This window comes from Harpia harpyja, chromosome 7, assembly GCF_026419915.1.
Source record: "Harpia harpyja isolate bHarHar1 chromosome 7, bHarHar1 primary haplotype, whole genome shotgun sequence".
In the NCBI taxonomy this organism is placed as follows: Eukaryota; Metazoa; Chordata; class Aves; order Accipitriformes; family Accipitridae; genus Harpia; species Harpia harpyja.
Genome location: NC_068946.1, coordinates 14,353,731 through 14,365,862, shown reverse-complemented (window position 1 = coordinate 14,365,862; position 12,132 = coordinate 14,353,731). Strand labels below are relative to the sequence as shown.

The 12,132-nt window shown below is 44.0% G+C and overlaps 1 protein-coding gene across 9 annotated transcripts in view; it reads right to left on the bottom strand.

Moving 5' to 3' along the window:
• Positions 1-12,132, bottom strand: part of HDAC4 (histone deacetylase 4) — a 265,136-nt gene that overhangs the window by 124,559 nt on the left and 128,445 nt on the right. Inside the window, exon 1 of one of the 9 annotated variants that reach the window (XM_052791436.1) lies at positions 6,553-6,676. The exons of the other annotated variants lie outside the window; for them this stretch is intronic. The gene's annotated coding sequence lies outside the window, so the exon portion shown is untranslated. Of the gene's footprint in view, positions 1-6,552; positions 6,677-12,132 lie in introns of those variants that run through there. 9 annotated transcript variants of the gene reach the window in all.

Genomic DNA, 12,132 nt, shown 5'->3' with positions numbered 1-12,132 from the left:
ACCATTTTTTAAAAGGTAAAAAAGCACTACAGGAATTCAGAGTTCAAGAAGTTTTCCTCCACCCACCATGTCCTACAAATATGTGTGTTCTCTAAAAGCAAAGGACTTCAATGCATCATGTGTGGCCCTTCTTGATACCATTCTACATCTGTGTATTCAAAACATACACCTTTGTTCTGCTCTTCTAGCATCACTTGAAATAAGAAGGATAAAGATTAATCTAAGACTTCACAGAAAGGATCAATCTTGACTTACAACAGATCAGCTGATGGACTCCTATGGTCAGGAACACGAGGGTCCCACTTTAAGAAACTTATGCAGAAAAACACTATGTGCTGTATCCTTTATAACCAGTTTTGGACAGGAGCTTCGCCAGAAACAAACGGGTAATGAAGCATCTAGGAAAAATTGTTAAGTGCTTCGGTTACAGGCTGGACTTACTGCAACCACTAGAAAGGTACAAATGCATCTCGCAGGCAGCAGGGGGATGCTGCAGAGCAGGCAGCCATAGGAAGCAGGTGCCCAAATGGTGACTATGCAAAGACTTGCCTCAGTTCTTCAAACTCCAAGTGGGACAAACCTGAAGCACAACCAAGACTAAGGTAGAGAACAGTAACATGTACCAAGAGGATCTGTAACTCAGCTTCATCGTGAGATATGTATGCTAAGAGAATAAAAAAGGGAAAACTACCACGTTGATTATCTGTGTAGTAAAGATCAGTTCTTTGCTTACACAAAAAGCATCTCCCTGAAGACAAGGGGGCTGTCATAATAAAGTGCAGCAACAGACATCTACAAAAATACCTTCGCAATAACTGAACTCAGCTTCTTTCTGCTAAAAAAAAATTATTGCCATCCCATGAATGAATAAAAATTTCTAAATTCCACCTGAATGACAGTTCTGAGTTTCACATGTACTCCATACATTTGCCACATTTAATGCCTTGTTCTACAGGGCAATCACTCAATAACTCTTCTGATACCTTTGAATGAACATCATCTGCTGAATAAAAGAGGCTAACCCTTCAAAAACGTTGAGCTTCAACAAAATTGGAAAATTCAGGTATGGGGTTTTTTTTACTTGGTTGGTTGGGTTTTGTATTTTATCCAGTGTTTTGTTTTTTAATATTTAAGATGTGTTTGTGTGATGTTGGGAGGGAGCGTCAGCAGCACCGCTGAAGCTGGATCAGTCACACATCTGCTAAGACACCTACTCCACATGAAACAGTTACCCAAGGTTTGCCCAGGATCCGCGGGGCTCCCACACGCACCTGGGGAGGGCTGCGAGATCTCATGGGGGTAGAGGTGCCACCCTACTACAAAACCATCAGTACCAGCCACCACAAGGCCAGCCCCAGTGGGACAGACATCCTTCCAAAGCAAAAATAAAGGCAGTTCTACTATACAAAAGCTGATTTCTCCCTCCCTGCAATGAACTAGCTGGTGAAATAAACTCCAATTCAAAAGAAAAAAGCATGGAAAACATTTCGGAACTGCAAAAGGGTTAAGGAAAAGTTTTACTAAGGTGGACTGCCAGCTTTCACCACCTGTATGTCTCCCGTGAAAATAGTACTTGAAGAGGAACTTCCATTTTATACAAAATTAAACTCGTATTTCAACTTCAAGCCTCATCATTAAACCCCAAGTCTCATTTCAGCCACCTCCTCAAGGACGTGAGACAGGAGCGCAGAACAAGTTGACTCTGTCCTTCCAAGCAGCGTGTCCTCAGAGGTCACCTGAAATCAACTGTAAACTGTTAGAAATAAATGAGGACCCTGTGCTGAATGCAGCACACAGCCCTGGTGACACAAGCCACTTCACTGCCACCCTTCCATGCCACCTCCCAGAGAGAGCCAGAGTGATACCCAGCAAATGCCAACACATAACCTCTATCAGGACGTTAGTATCATCAATCCCAGAGAAAGAGTTTTAATAGGGTTTTCCCCAAACGCTATCCATTTATTTATTTTTGCCAGTAATGGAGAAATGCATAAGAAGTTGACGTTGGTAAAATCTGAAGCTAAATGAAGCAGAGAGACACAGAAAAAGAAAAATTAAATTAAAAAAAAAAAAAAGGTGGAATAATTCAGAAAAATCTGGGGTGTTTGGTAAGGTGGCCCGATGTAAACCAAAATGCACTGCCCTGCTGCCAAGGGCAAGGCCACAATGCAGGGACAGGGACCACCGGAAAGGCAACTCCATCTTAGACAGCAGCTCCTTGGAAAGGGGGATGTTGAACAAAGTGGTGGGGTTTCAAAAAGCACAGCCAGGTCAATGCTGCTGGAGCTGAAGGTAGAAAAGAAACAAACAAAAAAAATCACATACCAAGAGATGAATGTAGAGATTTTGCTCGGTCAACACAAGACCAATTTCAGGGAGAACATCATCACTTCTTCAAAAGCAGATAAATATCGTTTAGTAGAGAAATATAACAGTGTAGGAAATAGAAAGCACAGTAAAACAAAATACCATTGCTTTTATTTGAAAATAAAGATGCAAAAAAGAGGGAGGAGGGCGTTACAGAGACAAAATTATCTTGAGTCAAATTACTTAACATTTCTGGAGAAGAGGGGCTGTGGTTTCATGTACCCCACAGCTGGTCATTCCTCTGGAAATCCCAGGTGTCCAGGCACTCCTCCGAGACTGGGAAAGCAATGCTACCCACCCGCCCACAGAGCCCAGGCCTGCAGCAGACACCCAGTGCCCCGCCATGGCATCCCTCCTGCCCAACACCCTGCAGGCAGGTCCTGCCTGCACCCACAGGGTGCAGGGGCCACCTCCTGCTCCTCATTGCCGGCTCCGTCACATAAGACGCCCCCAAAGCAGGCAGCAGGGTTGCTGCAGTGCAGTACGCATGCAAGAGCAGCGGGCTTTCCCCTCCCTACACTCAGCTTGTGCCAGGGAGGAGAAAACTTTTTTTTTTGGATGGAAACATTTTCTGCAAAAGGTCACATTACTGGAAGTGTTGCTATTTTTCAACCCACAAGCTCTTCCCTCCACTTCCCTATTGTTTTCCTTCCTGTGGCCTTTTCCCCGCTCCCCTCTCTCCCCCAAAGGGCCAGAGCTGGGATTCCTCACCATGGGTTGCCGAGCCACAACCAGGGATTTTGGGGAGAACATCAGCTCTTGCCTATAGATAACCACTCATACCCACCTAAACAACATGTTCCTAAGGCCTTCTTGGGAACAGCTGATGTTTTCCTACATGGTCGGTACCGTGGTCAGCCCCTTCCCATTCCTGCCTACGGAGCATCCCTATGGCAACTGCTGCAGCCGCTCGCACAGAAAAAACTCTTCATCCATCTTCCCCGCATGCGAGTGGGAGCTGACAGCTCGAAACCAGCCCTGCGGAGGCTATCTTGTTTCACGGACTATCGCTTCAGAAACTTCTCATCTTAAATACGATGCTTTAAATTAGATCCAGGTTTGCCAGGATTTCAGAGTGACAGAAGAACGTTTTGGATTCCTCCAGCACTGCTCAAGCTCAGGCAACCCCATAACGGCCCTATATCTATATGGTACCTGCCCCAGCAGCACAGTGTATGGGGCAAAAGGTGCAATCTGAAACTTATCAGGTGTCCCAAGGACTGTGGGAAACAGGACACGTCCTGGAAAAGTAAGAGTGTGAAGTTTCCATGCCAGCAAAAAATCCCATTACTGTGTTGGATATATATGGAAAATGGGGAGAGAGAGAAGAAAAAACCAAACGAAAACAAAAAGAGTCCTAATGCAAACTAACATGTATTTGTACAAAACAAGCAAGAAAAGCCCCCCAAAAGCATCCCACCTTCAACGATATGATGCACCATGGCTATCAAAAACCCATTTTAACCATCTGCATATGGACATTATATCCTAAGCATTACTAATGTAATTACTGTATGTTACAAAAGATGCACAGTATTTATTCCTGGAATAGTAGCAATTTTATAGGGTGGCAAACAGAGGAACTCCATGGGCTGCCACACCATTTCACCAGGGGCAGCAGCTTTCCAGCACAAATTAGATCCACCTTTAAAAGAAGCCGAAACAGAATTGTACAACTCGGCTCGGTCTTACTCCACCAAATCAAACCTATAGCGATCACTCCAACATAAGGATGTAGACACACCTGACCATCAGCACTGCACGGGATCCACGTGGAAATGATGCCCAGGCAAGCACTGGATATGGACAGGAGCACAGCGTTGCTGGAGCTCTCCTCTTACCTCCTCCCTCCCAAATTTATAGGCAAATACCCCAGAGCTCCAAAACTCCCCAAAGATAATCTTGAGTATGATTTAACGCAACTTTATAGCCCCCAAGGCTCCAGGAGAGCTCGAAACAGTTAATCCTAGAGGATCAAACCCAGTGAGTCAGTAAACCAAACAGCACAGCGGCTTCCGTGAATCACAAGCCTTTTAAATGCATTGACTATTTTTATGTCCAGCCGAAGATTTCTGAGCACCTGGCAATAACATCTCCCATCTTTTATACATGTGGACTAAAGGTCAGCGTTACTAATACAGAAGTAGCAGTCACTCACTCCTGCTTACCCGCTCTCCACGTAAATCTGTTTATCTGCAATACAGCTCACTGAATTTGTCAACGTTATTTAGGCTAAATGCAATTTTCCTTACAATCCACATGCGTTTTCCTATACGCACCTTTATGATCCAACCACTGTGTTTCCTAAAAACAGAAAATAAAAGTTTTCAACGTGTTAAAATAAATCCAATTTCAGCCAGAAGGAATACACTACTACTTGTGATCACCAACTACTTGTGATCGTGTCTTCTGATAAATGACTCCTGCTTTACTCCCAAATAAGAGCCTTAACTTGCACCGTGCTGGCTAACGGTCCCGAGGAAACTTGACAAACCTCCCATTTCCCCTCCAAAGGGACTCATCCCCCCCGAAACACCGGACGTGCGGGCACAGGGCGCCAGCTGCAGTGATCGCAACCACAATTCCCATTCAGAGTCTCGGCAGAGGCTGCGTCATCCCCGAGTCTTACTATTTCAGTCTCAAAAAAACCCCCTATTTGAAATGCCATGAGTTCCCCACAGAAGCGGCGAGTGCTTCTGACCTACAGAGCCCTCCTGAAAACAATAAAACCTTCTCTGCTTAATGAACACATCAACAAAACAAAAAAGCCTGTATTCTTATGAATATTTTATGGTAGACTAGAAAATTGCTTTTATAGGTTCTGCCTTGAGAACATATTAATACAATCAGATTCATGACGTTAGCAAAAGCACAAAGACTTATTCAGAGTTTTAATGAGAAATGCCAAACCCATGAATTAGAAGACAAGATCGCGATTATGAATAATAAACTATCTCATGTTCTCCCTGCCTTTTCCTTCCCTGTAGGAACAGAAGGAGAAAACAGGAGGAATTTTATTTTTTAAATTTTTTTTTTTTTAACCTAGGCATGTAGGGACTATTTTTCACAATCAAGTTGCCATTATTTTTATACCAAATTAGAAACACTCTGCTGGTTTTTCACTCCCAAAATAAATAAAACATGGCTGTGCATCAAAGACTGCCTGTGTGTTGTACGTTAATTAAGACCTAAAGCATTCTAGTCCCCATCGATTGCCGGTACAGAGTGGCCTCGTGGTTGAGATTGTAAACTTGACATCTCACAGCTTGGCCATAACACCACTGAGTGGAAGTCATCTTAAATACATTTAAGTTGTTAAACACATTTACTGTAAATAAACTGATAAGCTCAAACCTGAAAGCAAGGGTGCATTTCCTACACAAAATGTTTGACATTAAAATCACTTGACATAAAGGCTGCAGATAAACACATTATCAGAGAAGTCATATGCTGAATTTCTTCCATGCTCCAAAATGGAAAATAACTTCTCTACAAGTACTGAGCATTTTGGAAAGGATTAGGGGAAGGTCACACTGCTTAAATATTACATTATTTAAATAAAACTAACAATAAGAACTGTATTTTTTTTCCCTTCTGTTATACAGCATTTTCATGCAGGTCCCTAAAGGACTAAAATATAGAAGGACTGAGTCCTGAAAACACACTAAAATGGACGTTAAAACAAAATTTCAGTACCAGATGGACACGGGATATTTGACACAAAGATTTAAATTCAAATCTCGTTTCAGCATAACCTTTACTTAAGCTGAACTTTAAAAATATTTCCCAAACTAGTTTTTATTAAAAAAATCAAAAGCTGTTGCCAGAAATACTCTTTTTTTTTCTTTTTTTTTTTTTTGCCCCCCCCTTTAAATTTAAGCAGCACAGAAAACTGCCCCTCTCACATTTTAAAGACATCACCACCTTCAAATGGAGAGTGCATGAAACGTTTTCCCCAAGACCTCCCTCCCTCCAGCATGGAACAATTCCCGCTGAATTTACACGGCTCCTTCCCAGCTGCCCTGCTCCCCTTTACTGGGCAATTCCCTTCACCTCAAAGGGAGAAATCGCATCAACCTCCCCAAATCTGCTGCAAAACCCCGGGGATGAGTGTCTGCTCAAGGCTGGAAGAAGAAAAGCAGCATCCCCCTGCCAGCCCCAATAGCATATAAAGTACGGACATACCACCACGTGTCTGTGACAGAGCGAGCTTAGGAGACAGAGTGCACAAAACCCCGATAAAAGAGCATTTCAGCTCCTACAGTAACTCTATAGTCCCTGGTGCCTTTCCAAATTGCTGCACACCAGGGAGGGGATGTTCCTCTGGATGGCTGCAGCTGAACCTCCCCGGCCAGGGCTTTCCAGAAACCATTGACTCAGCTTCTCCCCCGCCCCCCCCCCCCCCGCCCCATCTCCCATCCTCTCTGGACTTGGGCTTTATTTCTAACTAATGAGTTCGCTTTCTAATTACTGGCATGCAAGCGTTGCCCTCCAGACAGATTCTGCCAATAGCGGCACGTCAGCCTTTCAGCACACACGAAAAAATAAATACAAAACCAAGAGCCTGTGCTCAGCATCCCCAAGCTCTCAGCTGCTGCCGTCAAAGACAACCCCATCCCACCCCGCCGAACCAGTGCCATCCCAGCACAGTGCGAGTTGCAGGACGCTGAGCAAGCGTGTGCACAGACCTCCCCCTCTAAGCATTATTTTCAGCTGCTTTCATCCCTGGGCAGAGGCAAAAAATTGTGTGTTTATTCCACTGATTTTATTTCCTGAGGGCTGCCCTTGCTGTCTGGCAACAGCTTTTGATTTTGAAAAAACTTCCTATATTTTGCAAAGCCTTCAAATACCAGGTCGCTGCTGGCAGAAACAACTTTGGAATGTCAGGAGCACGGCACAGGCAGGCTTCAAAGCTGCAAAACGGTGTTTCTAAAACCCACTGCCTTCATTTTGCTTGAAATCAGCCTGGAAAGGAGGCAAGGAGCAACTGCTCGCTTCAAGCACAGCTGAGGGAGTGCTTGGTGTGGTTTATTCTGGAAGAAAGACTTGTGTTATTTGAGTATCGCTAGATTATTATGAATTGTGTGTCCCCCGCGCCGGGAACTGCCTGCTCTGCCCGCTCGGTGCCGGCAGCAGCGCTGGCAGCAGCGGGCAGGGGTGCCGGCATCCCCTCTGCCAGCCGGCGCAGTGCCTGGGCAGCCAAGGCACTCTTTTCCAGCGGGGCTTCCACTTCCAAAAATGTCAAAACTCACCGAAACACTAAGAGACGGTGAGATCAGAGCTATTAATAGAAACAAGCTACTGCAGTATCTGACTGCAGTGCCAGGATAAAAGAAGCGTATTTTGTGTGTAAAGCGGAACGAAGCAGACGAAGACACGGCGCAGCACCCTCGCAGCGCCTAAGATTTGGTTGGTTTTAATCTACAGCATGCTAGATGCCCCAAATATAAGCAGAAACTAACAGGTGGGGGGGGAAAATTCCACATATTACCATCTACAGTCAGCTTATTCTCTAGAAAAGATTTCACCAGGCTGTACCAGAGGAGCCCCAAAACTTGCCCAGGACCCTGCGCAGGTGGTGGGAGCAGGAGGTCTCAGTGCAGCAGCACCCAGGACACCAACATCCTCTGCAGCACATCACGAGCATCATGCAGGGGCAGGATGGAGGCATGGTCCTGCCATGCTCCTCCATGAATTTGTACCACGCCAAGACAAACTAAAGGACTACATGCAGAGCTGGGAAGGTGGGGTGCTGCAGGGCAGCAGGGAGAAGCACTTCACTATCTCCACTTTACTTAATTCTTACCTCTACTCTCCCAAAGGCAAGGACCAGGATCCCAGGGGGGTTTGTTTTGGGCTAGAATTACACGACGAACTTAAGCATCACAGTGCAGCTAGTCTGAAGGACAACGAGATGGAAAAGTCAGACCACTATTTCATCCTGAGATCAGAAGGTGGTCCTCACCTACGGGGACAGGCCAGTCCTCTGTTCAAAACAGGTCTGTAAACAAAAGCAAGCTGCAGTGGCACTGGTGATGGAGCCATCCCTGAAAAGCAGGCAGGTCAGTACATCGCAGTCACTGATATTTTTGCATAGCTTGCTATGGAGCTGCGTGGGTGAATGCAAACGCAGCCTGGATCCTTTCTCAACGCACAAGCTAGGAGTAAACAGCAGCTGAGGTTTCCTACAAGCACCACACATGCTGCAGTTCAGCAAGGGCTGGAGTCGTTCCCCGCTATGAGAATATTTCATGCGGCATGAATGGGAACCAAAATTAATCATCCCATCACCCATTGAAACACATCGTGAGGCACCGCACCGTAGGCAACAGATGGAGCTTTAAATGTCACTCACTCATTCATTGCAAAGAAACTTTTTGCTGATTACTACTGAGACCTGAAGACATAATAAGGGCGCAGTGATTCTGGATTTCTGTAACCCACTTTTTTGATCATAATACCTTCCCTAAAAAGATCTCATTAGCATTTATTAGAACCCAATGAGAGATCTACATACAAATTTTATTCATGACGATAAGAAAACCAAAACTTGAAGAGCAGACCACTTATCCTACTTTCTTCACCTTAGATTTAAGACATTTAAAAATGTCTCTTTACTTGAAGAAAAAAAAAACCCACCAAATTACATCAACAATAGACAGAAAACAACATTTTGTAGTGTCTTCCTGCTTACAGCCTCAGAAGGGTACATCGGAGTTTGGAAAAATATAGACTTCCATGGTTAAGTATCTGGATCTTAAAGCCAGCTGCATTTCTGATGGTCCCATCTGAAGTACTGCAAAAGACTTCAACAATCTTGACTGGGGGGTGCAGCACCACCCTGATCTCCTGAGCCCCTTCAGCATTATGTCCTGCCATAGCAGGAAGGCCAAACACTTCAGAAATAAAACAGGGCACTGCCAAACACACAACATACAATAAGTCTGTGCAGGATAGAGAAGCTCCAAAGGGAGACACTCAAGTTTCACCACCTCCTTTTCAATCATTATCCTACTCTGTCTTCTTGTTGTTTTAATCAACAACTTCTTTAATAAATGAGCGTCTTGGATGATGCCAGTGCTTTTACTGAAATTAAAGACAATGGAATCAAGAGTCAGCCTGGACTATTTCTTAGTTTAGACTTCATACAATTGTGGTAAGCCTTTCCTTGTGTGGTTTCCTTGCATGGTGAGGGGTAGACAACCAAAACCCACCTGAGTTTCCACAGGAAAAAACATCTAAATAAATAACAGTAAAAGCCAGAAAACAAAACAAAAACCACACATTCCTTCTTAAAAGGCATTCCTGGAAACATAATTTCACCTGCCTCCTTATTTCAAGCATTATCCCGCAATTGAACCTCTTTGATCCACCTGTCTCGCTGTTGGTATAAGAAACGCCTCACCTTACCAGATATCCGAGACAAAAAGGCAGGTTGAAGAAGATCTGATAGACTTCTGAAGAGACAAACCCACACAGATTTCTCTCATGCTTCTCTCTAATCTCACCATGAACTTTATTCAAGGGAAAGTGATACTTTAGAAAAGGAAATTAAACATGGAAGAGATGGAGCAGGAGCCTGCAAGTCTCATCCTGAGATTATAAAGAAAAACTCCCCATAAGCGGGGGCAGGGGGTAATCTACCCAGCTAAATACGCATGGGTGAGTTTGAGGGATACACTGCAAAGGTGGGGTTACACAACTGCCTGGAAGTTCTTACGGGGTTCTCTCTGGAGCCCGCAAAGTGATGACCTCTACATTGGCAAGAATAAAAGCCAGCAGAGGAACCAGCGACAGAGCAGGAGAGCCAAGAGTTAAACAGTGAACTTTCAGGAGGACAGCAGACATCACATCTCCTCCTCGCTCGGATGCATCAAGGAAGAATTGTTTTCCCATTATAACTCCTGTCAAAGCACAGTGGTGCCATTCACATAGACGGAGGGGATCCTGGGGCAGAGTGGGCAAGATGATGTGATGAGAACTGAAGTGAAGGTTCACTTGCAAGTAGAGATGGTGCCAGCTGGTAAACAGCCAGGCCATTTGAAAAAGAGAGTTGTGTGATAAAAGCAGTTATGGCTACAAGGAAATGCTGTCAGCTTCCTAAAGACATCGAGAGGAGCTGTGAGATCAAAGTCACCTATCTGCTGCTGAGAAGGAAGGCTGGTCCTCTGCCAAAACCACACGGAGAACTTGCGGCCAGCCCCTGCTCTCCCGTGCCTGCTGTGTCCTACCAGCTTGCGAGGTGAGGGAAGGGAATCGTTATCGTTAGAAGAAGAAAAAGCAGCAGCACATATGTTGCTGAAGGCGGGTCTGGGCACCACTGAGGAAAACTGCACAGCAGAGCAGAGGCAACGCAGCAGTCTCTGGGATCAGCAGCTGGTGACTCCATGAGAACGGGAGCTTTAACAAACAGCTCAAGATCTAATGTATTCATTTATTTAGAAATTAAGCCATGGTATGTTAAAAGATCAAAAGAGAAGATGAAACAAAATTCTTAGGAATTACCTGTCCCACAGTATATGCTATAATTTTATTAAAAAGACATATTCTGGACATTTTAAACAGCAAATAAATGGTTATTATTAAGAGTCTAGTAAACTCATTTCTGTCACCAGTCAAGGTACTCCCAGCTGTAAAATAAGCTGCAAAACATGCAACGCAATCTCCTCCATCATGAGGAGGGAAAAAAAAAAAAAAAAAAGTAAAAGCAGCAATACCAGCAGCTAAATAGCAAACTGTAATAGGAAAGCATTCAGCAGCTCTCAAAAAATCTCATGGATTGCTCAAAGGCTGTAGTGTTTTCAGCAGTTTATTAGAAACCCAGACCCTGGTCCAAGAAGAGAAGCATACGTTCAAACGGGCAAGTAGCCCACATCTTTCTGTAGCCCTCTTTCTCAGGGCTTTTGCTTTCAAATAACCCATATACTCAGGTACTTCAGCTGCATAAGGACCAGGATGTTGCTTGTTATCCATTCAAAATAATGCAGATGCATAGGGAAAAAAAGAAAGTTACTTTAAGCGAAGCTAAACACAAGTAGTTTTCTAGATAAATTTAGATAACCTCAATATATTAAAATTTTACAATGGCACAGAGAAATTACACTAAAGCACGTTCTCATTTCTGCAAAACGCGCAGGTGTTGCCTTTCAGTTCCTTAACACAAACACTATGAAACACAAGTCTGAGTTAAGATTTCTATTTAAAAAAACCCACAACTTTTCTTTTTTTAAAGCTGCATCAAAGTGATCATATTTAAACATAGCAGGCTGATAAAGGACTGAGAAAAATTACAAAGCCTTTTTCTTAAGGAATCCCACTGGTATGACTGTGAGGTAACAGAAAGAATCAGCCTTTCTGCTGCTAGCACCGAAATCCTAAAGGACGATGGCAGATTTTCCCTGCATCCCCCATCCTAGTAGTACTCCATGCACGATAAGGTTTCCCAATGTCAGAGTGATGACTCAAAGCAAGCTTCTTCTTGGTATTTATGCACAAACCACTGACATCAGCATGGCCTTTTAAATACGGAACAAAAACTCGGCACTCATTCTGCTGAAAATATCCCCAGCTTGTGAAGACCAGAACATCATCTTCTTTCATCAGTATTGGACAGGCACTGCTTCCTATACATGTGGACAGCCAGAGTGACATAGTGATGAGTTTTAACATAACAGATCCACAACAATGCAATAGTTAAGATCCCGGTTTAATTATAATAGTTTTACATATTTTCACAAGGAATAGTATTTTTTTTAAACCCACTTT